Source organism: Tympanuchus pallidicinctus, unplaced genomic scaffold, assembly GCF_026119805.1.
Source record: "Tympanuchus pallidicinctus isolate F22 unplaced genomic scaffold, pur_lepc_1.0 scaffold2, whole genome shotgun sequence".
In the NCBI taxonomy this organism is placed as follows: domain Eukaryota; kingdom Metazoa; phylum Chordata; class Aves; order Galliformes; family Phasianidae; genus Tympanuchus; species Tympanuchus pallidicinctus.
In genome coordinates, this window is record NW_026294721.1 from 24705356 (window position 1) to 24719407 (window position 14052).

General features: G+C 41.6%; 1 protein-coding gene across 14 annotated transcripts in view; it reads right to left on the bottom strand.

Annotated features, from left to right (window-relative positions):
- Positions 1 to 14052, bottom strand: part of LNX1 (ligand of numb-protein X 1) — a 105197-nt gene that overhangs the window by 33322 nt on the left and 57823 nt on the right. The window lies entirely within an intron of this gene.

Sequence of the window (14052 nt, forward strand, 5' to 3'; positions counted from 1 at the left end):
ATGCTCTAGAACCTCATTTACCATGTTAAAAAAGAATCCACCTTTTAATCATGACCTAATGAGCTTGGCCTACAGTTTGCTGCTACAATTCTCTCTTTCTTAATAGCAGAAGCTAGCTGATAACTTTCATAAAAATACACTGCAGGATGAACTAACAGAAATAGCTGCAGAAATCCTTAGGGATAGAAAACTCTTCATAATATGTGGCATGCACAAAAGGCAATGCATAATACATACCATACACAGCGCTAATGGGTTAAGTGTCAGAAAAAAAGTAATATGCTGAGTAGAGGTCTTGGGAGAGAGATGATTTATGAAAGCTGTGCCTGGGACAGAAAGATGAGACGAGGATGAATTGCAGAGCTCTCTATGTTAGCTTTAGAGCAGTGACTTAAATTCTCTTACAGTATTTGCTTTTTAAGAGGGAATTAAATTAAAAACTTTTTAAAGCATTGAATTATGATTTACCATCACTTACCTCATACCACTTTGGATAACTTCCCTCTTACAGAAGAAAAAACCCAATCTGTATCACACTGATGCAGTTGTGTGGGAGCTTTGTACATACTTTAAGCTTTGGATGAGAATGCCTGTGGCATAGAATCTATTTCTAAACCCTTTCAGAGCAAAAAGATACATCTCAAAAGAAAATACTCCCTTGTGGAAAAGAGAGTTGCTTGACTATTTCAAAAGATCAACAAGAAGACATCTGGCGCACCTATTCCAAGACAAGGCTGTGAAAAGGAGGGGAGGAGACCTCCTGCCTCCATTGCAGTTCCTTCTTCCATAAACAAGGTCTAAATTCACCACTTGCTTGAGCTCAGTCAAGCTGCATGTCCACCAGCACCTTGCACCCAAAAGGACAGGCATGATATTCTCCTCGTATTACTTTCCTTGCCAGTAAAGGCTTGATTGCTGTTGTTGGGGAATCAGCCCTGTAAATGAATCCTAAAATTGTTATTATTTTCACTGGGTTCACATGAAAATCAGCACGAAGCATCTTCTCCCATGTAACTAGTGAGAAGGCTCGAGTAGGCCTCAAGTTGCCCTAGGGGAGGTTCAGTTGGATATTAGGAAAAATCCCTTCTCTGAACAAATGGTCAGGTGCTGGAACAGGCAGTGCAGGGAGGTGGCTGAATCACTGTCCCCAGAGACGTTCAAGAAATATTTAGATGTTGTACTAAGGAACATGGTTTAGTGGGGAAATACTGGTGGTGGGAGGACTAGATTATCTTGGAGGTCTTTTCCAACCTTGATAATTATATGGCTCTATGATCAGAAGGGGCTTTGTGCAAAGATTCCCCCATGCAGCTGTAGGGTCCAGCTGCTACAGGTGCCCATCTGCTGATCACCCAGTAGCACCGTCACAGCCAGTGCTGCTGAAGAGTTTACTTTTCCGTGCAAATATTAACTTGCTGCTGGCTGTGCTACAGACACCTGGTCACCAGCATCTGTCCAACTGCAGGAGCAGCTTTTGAATGCAGAGAGGACTGACAAAGTTTAAGATGTGGCTTATTGGAGAAGACAACTTATCATGACACAGAGCACAAAGGATATCTTTCTAATTCTGCCAGAAATAGTTAAAAGAGAACCAAAGCTCTCCAAGCATAAGCACTGAATCTATTTCTTAAATAACTGTGGCAGGAATAAATGAACACAATGCAAGCCTTCTTTCTTCAGATTAACACAGTGTCCTTGAAGAATGAAAAAAGTACTCAAACTTGTAATAAAATCTGCAACAGCATCTCTTCACTTTCATTGTTTTCCTTGTGCTGACACTGCTGTGATAACAGAAAACAGAAAGAGACAACTGTCTAAGTGGAATCATATTTATAGTGTCTCAGCTACATTTTTCCATATGGTTGGGTTTGGCTCCCAGAAAAGAAAGATCCATAAAACAGCTACATGCCAGTACTAATTATCTCCCTCACTGTGATTATTAATCAGCTGCCTGATTTACAGCTGGAGGAGAGGGATGGAAATCCCAGCAGGATACCTGAGTAACGGGGGACAGCCCTAGAGTGAGCCCAGTGCTGTCTGATGGCCAAGGTGAACTGCAGATTTATGTTCCTTCTCAGTTGCTCTGGACAGAGGGTAATTCCATGCAGCCGTCTGATATCGAAATGATTTGAAGGCCAAAAGCAAGAGATAAAAACAGACATGAAAAATGTGTAGTTCAGCCTATGACGTTCAAGTAGTGTCTCTAGGTGTGTGGGGGAAATTCAGAAATGGTTTCTTCTGTTTGCACCACCTCTTTTGTCAAGCAGCAGTGTGCCATCTGAAATACTGCCTGCATGATAGTTACCCTCTGTGCAGAGAAGGATTGCTCCCTCCTGCTGTAGTAGCAAATCCAGTGGGGATTGGAGCCACAGCTCTACTCACTTGCTCCATGGCCTCTGATCAAATCCAGGCCAAAACAGCTTCAGTATAATAGCTCCCTTCTGATCTTACACTGCAAAAAGCCTCCCACAAACTGTTCTTAGAAGGCCACAGAGGCTGCTGAACCTTCACCCGGCGCTGCAGACCAAGCTCCAGGGCTTACCGTGCCTGTGCCTGGCTCTGCATGTGAGGGGTCCTGTGGTCCCATCCCCAGTAGCAGCATGTCCCAAGTGCTGGAGTGAGGGATCCAAAACCTCATGTTTGCCTTAACTTGGTCTTACTGCTTATCAAAACAAGCTTTTGCCAAATCCACAGCCAACAGAAACATTTCCAAGTTGCTTGCAAATTCAAGTGAAAGAATCGGTTTTAAAACAAGGATGCATTTGCCTTGCAAAATCCCTAACTCACACTGTGGAGCAAGGGGAGCTGGAAAGTAAAGCTAACCCCAAGGACTTCCATCATCCTGGTGGATGCAGGGGCAAAACATAAAGGCAAACAAGGAAAACTTCACAGACATTTCATTACTACTGATAAGAGTGTACTAAAATTATAGGCCAAATACATATATAACACATTTTCTCTCTGATAATCTGTCTGTGCCACCTCTCAGGCCAGCCCTCCTGCCCGTAGCTCACAGCTGACTGTCCAGACAGGGGCTGGCAGTGGCTCTGGAGCAGCAGCAGCACACAGTCGTGCTGTGGTACAAACAAACAGAGCAGCAGCGATCCCTGCCCATGTCGCGCCGTGATTTCCTGACCTCGCTCCCAGCGTTCTCATATTTTGGTACTGTTTTGTTTCAGCACAGCTGTGGCGGACACATTGTCTGAGTGCAATTAAGAATAATGTATACAAAGTACTCACAATTGCCTGGAAGAAGAAAATACTGCATAAAGGGCTGTCATCGCTGATCCCAAGCTAAGTCCTGATTAGGGCAGACAAGTGTGTTTCAGCTACACCCTTGCTGCAAGTAGTATCATCCTTGTGTCATTTGGGCTCCACACAAACGAGATCAGGAGCACCAACAGCGTGCATCACATCCCGACTCCATCACACAGCCCCCTGATCACTCCACTATTCCCACACAGACCTATCAGAAAGGCTGATGAAGGCAATGAAAGCCACCAACATCCTCGTAACCTCCCTTGCGAGGCTTCATGATGTGAACCTGCCTTACCTTACCTGGAAGGCAGTGGGGATTTGAAGCAGTGTGGCTGCCTCACAAAGAGGTGCTGGCAGTTCCTGCCCCACAGGAACTGTTCACACAGTGTGTGCATCAGCAACAACTGCAGCCCAAACATAACCCAAACACCAACCATATCAATTTCAGGCCAAAAGCCTTCCAAAACTCCACCCTAAGCAAGTGGACCAACTTGGTCAGTCCACAGGCAGAGCTCACTCCAACTCTCCTCTTCTTACCTGTGACAATAGCATACCAGAAACCATAGCCAAAAATGAAAGAGTGAAAAACCTGAACTCAAACTGAGTCTGGAGTTACATACACATCTAAATGAAAAGCTACCAAATGCATATCTCAGTTCCAGACCAAGAAGACCAGAAAAATCAAAACACTGAACAGTGCAGGTGACCAATACCTGCTGCTCCATGTACCCAAAGGTGCAGTATTATCCTTGCTCAGAGAGTTGTGACTCCTGATCCTGAATAGGAAATTCCTTCCTTTTGCTTTATACAAACATCATTCCTGGAACTGAGGGCTTAGCAGCTTAGTGTGCTAAAGCAATGTTTTTTCCCCTGGTATTTCTAAGTTCTTCTACAGATTAATCTCTCCATGGATTCTGCTTCATAAATAAATTCAAGAAACTTATTTTAATGGATTTACTTTTTCTACTTTTTATAAAGGATCGTGTCTCTTTAGGAGCACTCCTCAGTCTACTGTGATCACCAGGTATGGCCATGAATGTCCCATCTACACTAAACCTTCCTTGGTATCCATAAAGAAAGGGATGAGCAGTTTAAAAACCAGAGCTTCAACTCCTAGATTCCTGTTTCCAAACACCATTTGCTGACAGAAGGCTGTAAAAGCCATGTCATAATTTGAAACTAGAAACAGGCCTTTTTCTACAGCTGCACCCAAATTTCATAGTAATGCCAGCAACATTTCCAGATGCTCACCACTGCTGTGTTATGCACTCCTCATGCACTTGGCTGTCCTTTTTCTGATGGCCACCAGTATCATAGTGTCAGAGGGTGGCCACTTTGTTGGATGAAAAAATGCTCACTCTTCACTCAGGTGAGAAATCTTTCACTTCAATATCTCAGTAACAACATCAACAAAAGCTTTTCGGAGACAAATTTCTGACACCTGAGGGACTTGCACAGTATATCAGGGCTGGCTGGAAAGGAGGTTTGTGTTGGAGGTTTGAGTCCCACAGCCTCCGTCAGTTTGAGGGTGAGCAATTCTATCCCATACACCCATGAAAGCTGCTGTTCTCCTTGTCAGCACAGGGATAACCAAGATAGAAGTTCAGATGAGGCTTCTCTGACTAGCTGTCAAAGAGATGTTCCCATATTATTCTCTCTCTGCCGTCAACCAGAGACCTTCACTGAAGTATAAACACATAGCAGATTTAGTGGTCTATATTTCTGCATTACTGCTCTATAAATATTTATAAAGATCCTCATAACATTTATTTCTTTAAGCTAAAGCTATTTAGCTTAACTACTTTCCCACAAGAAAGGAAAAACCTCTCAAATGTCTACTGTTTCAGTTTAATTTTGCTTATCCCTTGTACAGTGTCCTAGCTTATTGTTGTTGTTTGTTTGTTGTTCTTTTTTTTTTTCCTGCTTTTTGTTTTATTGAGTCCATCATAATTCAGCAAACTCTGAAACTACCATACTAGTGAAGCCTAAGGTTGTGTTGTGTCCTATCTGTAAAGATCTGACCCCAGGGAAGGGCTGTCATTTTCACAACACTCTTGCACTATGAAACTGTCATATAAAATATATTTGTGTATTATATAAGGAACTTGTGTAGGCAAATCTGTATATTTACTCTTCCATGTCATCTATTCTTTATGAATCTGGGAGCACTATTAGAAAAATAATTCCTTACCTATAGCTCCTATTGATTGAAAGTAAAAGACTGGCTAAGCATATGAGGAATATGAATATTGAGCTTTGTTTATACTGACTATGTTTGTCATCAGCTACAATGATGTACTTTCCTTCTTGCGGTTTGGTTGCTGAGGACTAGAAGCAAGGAAGGCCAGAGATTCTGGCACAGTCCCTTTAATAAGCACTGCTGAAGAATGGAAGAAGAGGTGAGAGTTGAGTCCCCACAGTTCCCAAAGCTACAAAGAGAACAGAGAGCACAAGCTAGACACAAATTAAACAAGCACTCTGCTCTTAGCAACAGAAACCAAATTCTCATTTTAAATTTGTTTATACTGTGGGATGAGCCTCCAGATTTCCTATAAGGTTTCAGGACAGTTGAAAACTTGGAACTCATTTTTGTTCTTAAATACATTGCAAAGATTGAATTTCATGTACATGCTACTGGTGTCATGTAACATGTGGTCATGTTTAAGTTTCTTTTCCCCTTAACTTGAAAAGTTAAGCACGAAGTTGCCTTTCAACAACAAGCATTAGCTTCCGTTATGAAATATGTAAAAATGCCCATTAACCTCTATCATGGGAAACAGAGAATTGGATGGAATAGGTAAACAAGACAAGTTGCTTGCAATTATGGGCAAAAACCATGGCTGGGATTGTTGTGCAATGATCCCAATTGTTGAGAGCATGTACAGACTGTTGGTCCAGATTGCATTCTCTTCTTCCCCTGAAACCTCTTCCAGACCATTGCTAAGTCACTGATGATTTTGAAGCTACAGCTGTACTGATTTCGCTTCAAGATTCAAGAACTGTTTCAACTTCTAGTCTTAAAGCCCTTCCACTAAACTGAAGCTGTGTTACTCGTAGGAAAACGAAGCTGAAAAATGGTAGGAACAACTTGGATGGGCATGTCAGCACATAGGCTGGAGATGTTGGCTTCTTTTATTGATTAGCACAGTTCCTGCATCTTGCCCTACACAACCACTGTTTCACAGAATGTTAAAATTATCACATAATATATAGAATTTCATTTGTGGTTTTGCCCTCTCTTGTTCCTCCTTGCCCATGCCCAGGCCAAGAGAGCTCTGAGAACTCCCAACAGCACGGGCATTGCTGCTGGCATACCTTCCCCAGTGAAGCTCTTAAACCTAACACCTAGAGAACACAAGGAAATCTCAAGCAACAAAAATGAGGAATTACTTGTAGCAACAGAGTGCAGTCAGCCTATTAGTTATTATTTGATTTCTATATTGCTATAAACAAACATTTTTTGTCACAGGGATGTAACTGGGCACAAGCACATGATCAGAATGGTCTTACGTGATGAAAACCAGCAGCAATATTTCTTTAGGTGGAAATTCCTCAATTAAATACCAAACTTCCTGAAGAGAAATCTAATAACATTAAACATATCTCATATACTCTACTCACACTAGCTGACACAACTAAGAAAAACAGAGTAGCAGCACAAATGGCTAGATTTTCTCAGGTGCTTCAGTACAACTAGAGCAAGGAACTCACAAGTATGTAAGCAGGATATTCAGAGCAAAATGAAAGGGGAAAAAAAGACACATGGAATCAGCATTTTTGAGACTGTAAGAGCCTGGAAACATTGTCAATGGCTTCTAGTGCTATTAGCATTCAACATTTTTCAATGAATCATTGATCTGATTGAAGTGATATATGAAAGCTCTGAAGTACCAAAAACTCCTCTAGACAACAGCAACACTGGAGCTTGATTAAAACTCTATTAGGTGCTTCCATCATTTTGCAGAATTGCATCATTTTCTATACAGAACATTTAGAAGCTTTAGACTTTCTCTGCTCTCAAAGAGTAAAACTAAACATTGCCTCAAGAGAAAGTGACAAAATTAAAATTTGAAACACACCCAAGAGACTTCTTAATGGAAAACACGGGTGTCTAGCTATACCTATCCATTTTTTGATATGCAGATGGCACACATGAGGCAGCAATAGCATACAACAGGTGTTAGCTGGGTATTTGGAAAGTAACACGATACTTGTCATCAAAATTTGTCAGCTTCACGTTTGATTTTAAGACCGCCCAAGATGGCACAGAGGGCAACATGGATATTCTGCAAACTACCTTACCCTCTGGTTTTGCTTTCTACTAATAAAGAAATGACGTCTTTTTGCAGTAGAAATTGAGATCATACACAATGAGAACGTAGCAAGATTACCACGTATTGACCTTATTTAGAGTCTTAACTAAAGTTAACTAGAGTATCTGTACAAAACTTTAGAAATATTTAATATTGCTAAATCAAGCTATCTGTGGCAAAAAAAAAAATGACAAGGAAAAGGACAAAGAAATTCTTAAGGCATTAAGATACTAAAACACATAATACAATTTAATCCTCTACAGTGTTTTCTGATTTATATTGTGTAAATATAATTAATATAAAGAATATATACTGAATTCATTGATTCATATGTTTTTCAAGTTTATTCAGTGTTTTGATCAACAGGTATATCCAGTCTCCTGGAACTTAGTATCTCAGCATTCTCTTCCCCTCCTATTATCTCCACCTATACTATTAAAAGTTTATGATGCAGTGTGTAAAATATGTTTGCAATGGAATGAGGAATTTTGGTTCATTAACAAGAGTTACACTAGGAAATGACATTATCACTGTAGGTTGATTCTTTCAATTATAGATAGAAGAGCCTGCCAGACAGAATTTTGTATTTATGCATACTTAGCACACATTTCTTTTTCATATTACTTTGCATATAATTGCATTTACCTTAGTGTAGAATTACAGTATCTGCTATGACACAAACTCAGCAAGTGAACAGGTTTGAGGCTTCCGTAGGTACCTACGTACGTAGGTTTGAAGCAGTGATACATGCACACAAGATTTTAGTTGTACAATAATTCAATTTCAAGGTTTTTTCAGCTCAAGACTTGGATTTACTAATATGCTCTTCATTGGAATTAGAAATTGCAAGAAACAATAGGGTTGTGGCCAGTAAATAACGAATACAGTCTTTATACTTTACTGACAGAATATGCCACGAAGGGCCACCAATAGGTCTAGCAGAGTCAGGTGGCACTTGCCTCTGACCTTGGTGACTTGAAAATCACATGAAATCCCTTTTGGATCAGCATGGATATCTAAATTACATCACTAACACATCTTGGTAAACACTGTGCTCTGAAATCTGCTTCCCTGTGGGTAAGGTCAGAAAAGTGAGGTCTTGACATGACTTCTCAGAAGTTGAAAAACACAGGTGCCATTCAGGTGCCCATCCGAGCGTTGAACAAAAATCTCTGCCATCATCTCAAGGCAACACAGATGTTCCTCATTTTAAAAAGCAGTTCTCCTCTCTTATCACATTCAATGTCTGATATTCAGCAAGGAGCTCAAGTCTGTCTTGTAAGAAGTGAACTGTATGTGACTCATGAATCACTGTGTCTTACATAAAACCCTTAAAAAAAATAGGCTCCTTGAAGGAGAGGGGAAAACATGTCCTGCTGTATCACAGAATTTAGTTTCCAAGATTTCAGCCTAAACAAGTTCTGACACTGGCATAAGAAGTACAGAAGTCACACTGTTGACTAAGTACCTCATTGTATGAATTTCTGTGAGGAAAACAGAGCCATCAGCACATTTTAATTCTCAATCTTGAGAAACACCATCCTGTCTTCCACTCCCCCTGCCTCTGCAATTCTCTCCTTGTGTGCATGGCCAGAAGAAAATGAACCAGGGGGAGGTTATGAGCCAGTTTTCAGAACAAAACTTTCAAAATCCATTGTCTATCCTCACTGATTGTGGTTTTACGGGTTCCACCCGGTTGAATACAAGATGTTTCAGTGAGATGCTTCACCCTTCCATTAAAATAAACACATACTATAAAAACATTTAAAGACTCCAGAAAGTCCATATCCAGCCACAGCACAAGCATGGATGGAATGTTGTTTACAGTCTTCCAAAAGCTCACACAGTAGGAAGTGCTCACTGTATGATGCTGTAAAAAATATGAAAAAATACTTTTCTCAAATCATCACTTTTTAATAGAACTATCAGAAATACTTTAAACCTTAATTCCTTTAGCCAAATCTGAAAAAAGCTCAATCCACACAGCCTTCTCTTTCCACATGCACAGGCTGTGCTGTACTCACTATAAAAAAAAAAAAAAAAATCATTCAACAGTACAGCTATGTGGTTTCACACCTGTTGTTCAGGGACTACTGTTAGCACTAGCTTGGCAAGGGAGGCTAAGAGAGCTTAGGCCCTCACGCCTCAGTTTTCAGGAGTGTTTTAAGCACTAAAACACAAGTTTGGGTAAGGCTGAACCCCTCGTTTCCATTTGAAGCTTAGCCCTGATGCTGCAAGTACAGATTTGGAGAGATGGATTGAGCAAGAGGCAGCTTGATGCTATCACCAAACGAAAAACGGTGCCTGGGGAGGAGAAATGTGGCTTCAAAGGCTGCTGTGGCTTTTTTGTTTGAAGCTGGGAGAATTGTAAGAAAAGCCATTGTCCTCTGTTAGTCCAGCCATACCTTCAAAATCATCCATGCAAAAGAGTCCTTCTTAGTTCTGAGGTGAAACTACAACCCTTGAAGCTTCAAACACAGGTCGAAAACCTTCATAAAATTTGTCATATTTTCTTAGACCACCAGGATACAACTGATGAATCAATGGAGATAAAGTATAAACCATAGGGGAAGCAGGAATCCAACCCTGGACTTCCTCAGCTAAAAAAGATGCTTTAATAAGTGAGTACTGTATTCTCAACAACACAAAATGGATTTCTCTGACAAAGGCAAATAGGAGAAGCAGAAATAACTTCTGCACCTTATCTTACTTTTAGCCCAAATTGATCAGACTGTTGCTTCTTCATATTCATTAGTTTGTAGATTCCATCATGCATGGATAAGTAAATACAGGGATTTCACTCTTTTTGTTATTATTTTTCAATTAATTTAAGAAATATTCAGTAAGAGGTAGCCATTTCATACTGTCCCATTACAAAACACATTAACTTATCTACTCATCCTGTTAAAATACAGTACAGAGAAAAAAAAATCCAAAAATATTCTTCAGGAAATTGCTCTTTCATTCTCCCTCTTACACCAGTGCAGCAATGGGAATTCTGATATTCAAGTCCTAATAAATATTTTCACTTTGGAAATTAAAGTATAAGGTTCATGCATGCAGCTGGGCAATTATAACCTCATAGTCCTGGGCAACAGGCTTGTAGAATCAAACACCGGGCATGAGCTGCAATCATATTCCTTCAGGTCACACAGGATTGCAGTCTTGCCCCCACTGCCCTAGAAGAAGCGTGCACTACCTACTTGACCTTGGTATTCCTTCAAAATGGGTCCAGGCTGCCATGCAAAAGACTTGAAATGAATCTGAGCTATGAATGCTCTGTGACAGGCTATGGCATCTCAGTGACTCAGCCAGCCTCTGAGCCCGAGGCTGTTCCAGCTCAGGCTGCGATTTTGTTAACGTCACAGTTTAAGTAGGCTTGGGTCTTGTTAGCTGTGATGATGGCCTCCTGAAGGAAAGCCAGAATGGCATAGGAAATGATGTTGGTTTGTTACTGGCTCTTAAGGGGAAAAATTACTGTCTGTCTTCTTCAAATAAAGGTGACCCTGTCCATTCTGAGGGGAGCTAGCAATCTGAATGTCAGCAGTGTGCTCACACTGTGTCTCACTGCCTGCTCATTTTCACAGCAGTGCTATGACCCATGTCATGGTTCAAGGTGACCCAAGCTGTCACCCCCTGTCAAGATCTCCAGCTGGACATCTGTGTTGGTGCCCTGTGGATGGCAGCCGGTGCCATTGGGCTTGCTGGCAACCCAGATCTAGACATACACAAACCAAGTTCTACTCACTTCATGCAAATATAACCCCCACAGCCTGTCAATGCAGATAGCTAATCCATCCAGACTGACCAGCTTTATAACACAGAATAACCTTACAGCTACAATAAGAAAATTTTTTCTGGTTCCAAAATATTTGCCTGTGATTTGACATTAAATCACAGAATTGTAGGGGTTGGAAGGGACCTCCAGAGATCATCGAGTCCAACCCCCCTGCCAAAGCAGGTTCCCTACACCAGGTTGCACAGGTCTTGAACATCTCCAGAGAAGGAGACTCCACAACCCCCCTGGGCAGCCTGTTCCAGCACTCCGTCACCTCACTGTAAAGAAGTTCTTGTGCACATTTGTGCAGAACTTCCTATGCTGCACTTTCTGGCAGCATAGGAAGTTTCCCCTTGTCCTGTCTCCACACATTGCTGAAAAGAGTCTGGCCTCACCACTCTGCCCCCCACACTGTAGATACTTATAGACCTGGATCAGGTCCCCTCTCAGTCTTCTTGAGGCTGAACAGACCCAGTTCACTCAGCCTTTCTTCATAGGGGAGATGCTCCTCCTACGAGGCCCTTCACCATCTCTGTAGCCCTCCACTCGACTCTTTCCAAGAGATCCCTGCCTTTTCTGCACTGGGGAGCCCAGAACTGGACACACTAATCCAGATAAGGCCTTACCAAGGCAGAGTGGAAGGGGAGGATCACCTCCCTCGACCTGCTGGCCATGCTCTTTTTCTGCACCCCAGAATGCCATTGGCCTTTTTGGCCACAAGGGCACACTGCTGGCTCATGGCCAGCCTGTCGTCCACCAGCACACCCAGGTCCCTCTCTGCAGAGCTCCTCTCTAGCAGCTCATCTTCCAGCCTATACTGGTGCATGCAATTATTCCTCCCCAGATGCAAGACTCTACACTTGCTTTTGTTAAACCTCATCTGGCTTCTTACTGCCCAGCTCTCCAGCCTGTCCAGGTCTCATTGAATGGCATCACAGCCTTCAGGCGTGTCAGCCAATCCTCCCAACTTTGTATCATCAGCAAACTTGCTGAGAGTGGCCACTATCCCCTCATCAAGGTCATTGATGAAGATGTTGAACAAGACCAGACCCAGCACAGACCCCTGAGGAACACCACTGGTTACAGGTCTCCAACCGGACTCTGCACAGCCAACAATGACCCTCTGCGTTCTGCCAGTCAGCCAGTTCTCAACACACCTCACTGTCCACTCATCTATCCCACACTTCCTCAGCTTTGTTATAAGGATGTCGTGGAAAAAGATAAAAATGATAACACTTTTTCTACCTAGACAGACTAAACAAAACCAGCAACACATTTAAATATTTATACTAGCAAGTGAGACATCATTCTATTATTCAGTATTTTTTTCAGTTCCTCAGGTCAGTATTTGGTAGTTTACCATTGTCAGATGGTTATACCTTCTGAAGGCTGAAGATTTTCTTACACGACGGTGAAACAAGGTCAGTTGCTGGAAGGGCAAATCCACATGCTTAGCACTCAGCACCAAGCATTTATAAGGGTGCAAAATGCAAGGAGAAGGAATAGGAGGAAAAAAGGTTAAGAAATACCTAACAATTTAGTGACTGTAAACAAAACAACAGCCTCATAATAAATCATTTTCTTATTTCTTTAAAAGCTAATGAAGATGTTACAGCCTTGCGTAGGAGGGTTTGACAAGTACTGACGTTAAGGAGGCCTTCCAAAACTGAGCACAAACAGTTCCACAAAGGTTAACCACAGCGGCCTCCAGAGATGGTGCTGCTTTACCAAGGGGTTGTCTGCAGGAGGGAAATACATGATTTCTGTAGTGGTTGTGGAATAATACTGTAGCCACTCTATGTAGAAACACACATCCCAGAACAGCCTCCCCAGAGACATCCCTCTTCCAGAATAAGAGCATTCACCAGATAAGCTTCCCTGGGTAAGAACAACACAATGACTTTATTACAGATCAACTTCAACTTAAGAACTTCATTATGGATTACTTTCCTCTCTTCTCAAGCCATTTCTCTGGGAGAATGTCTGCCTTTTCTTTCCTGTCCCCATTCTTTGGACACCAAATGGGAACTGAGGGAGTTCTCAGTGCCAGGTATAGATGTTCACAGCATTATCCGTAACTCCAGGCTCTGCACCCAGAGCTCCTTTCTTCACACTAGGTAGAAGTTAAGTGTACTCACACTATTAGCACAGTTATGGCTTGTTTTCAAGTCTGCAAACATACCTGTCCTTTCTCTAGTCCACAAAGAATGCAGCATACTGAGAAACATACATTCATAAGTAACACAAGGAAATGAAGCAAGATATCCTTTTTTCATTAGGGGAAAAGCAGATCTTTTTTATCCCCTTTACTTTGATAACTTGTTTTCTGCTAATTAACATGTTTAATCATAATTTAAACAACACTGTTGTGATAAACTAGAGGGGAAAAAAACGGTCCTCCAATTCAGTAGGCAGATGCTCTTGGCAGCATCCTTAATAAATGAACCCAAGGCAGTGAAAGGTGGCTCACTTGGCCAACCATGTCTAGTGGAGGTTCAGGAACAGTGAGGAAGTGACATTTTCTTGAAAGAAAACACAGCTCACTACACGTTCATACAGGAGTAGGATTTCAAAAAGTTCTTGAGGTCACATTTGCACTATAAAGGTGTGTCTTTCTGCAGAGTCACACTTGAGCTCTCATTCAAAAGAGAGAAAAGGAAATCTGATCCTAAGTGATCTTTTGATTTATAAGCTTGTTTTTAA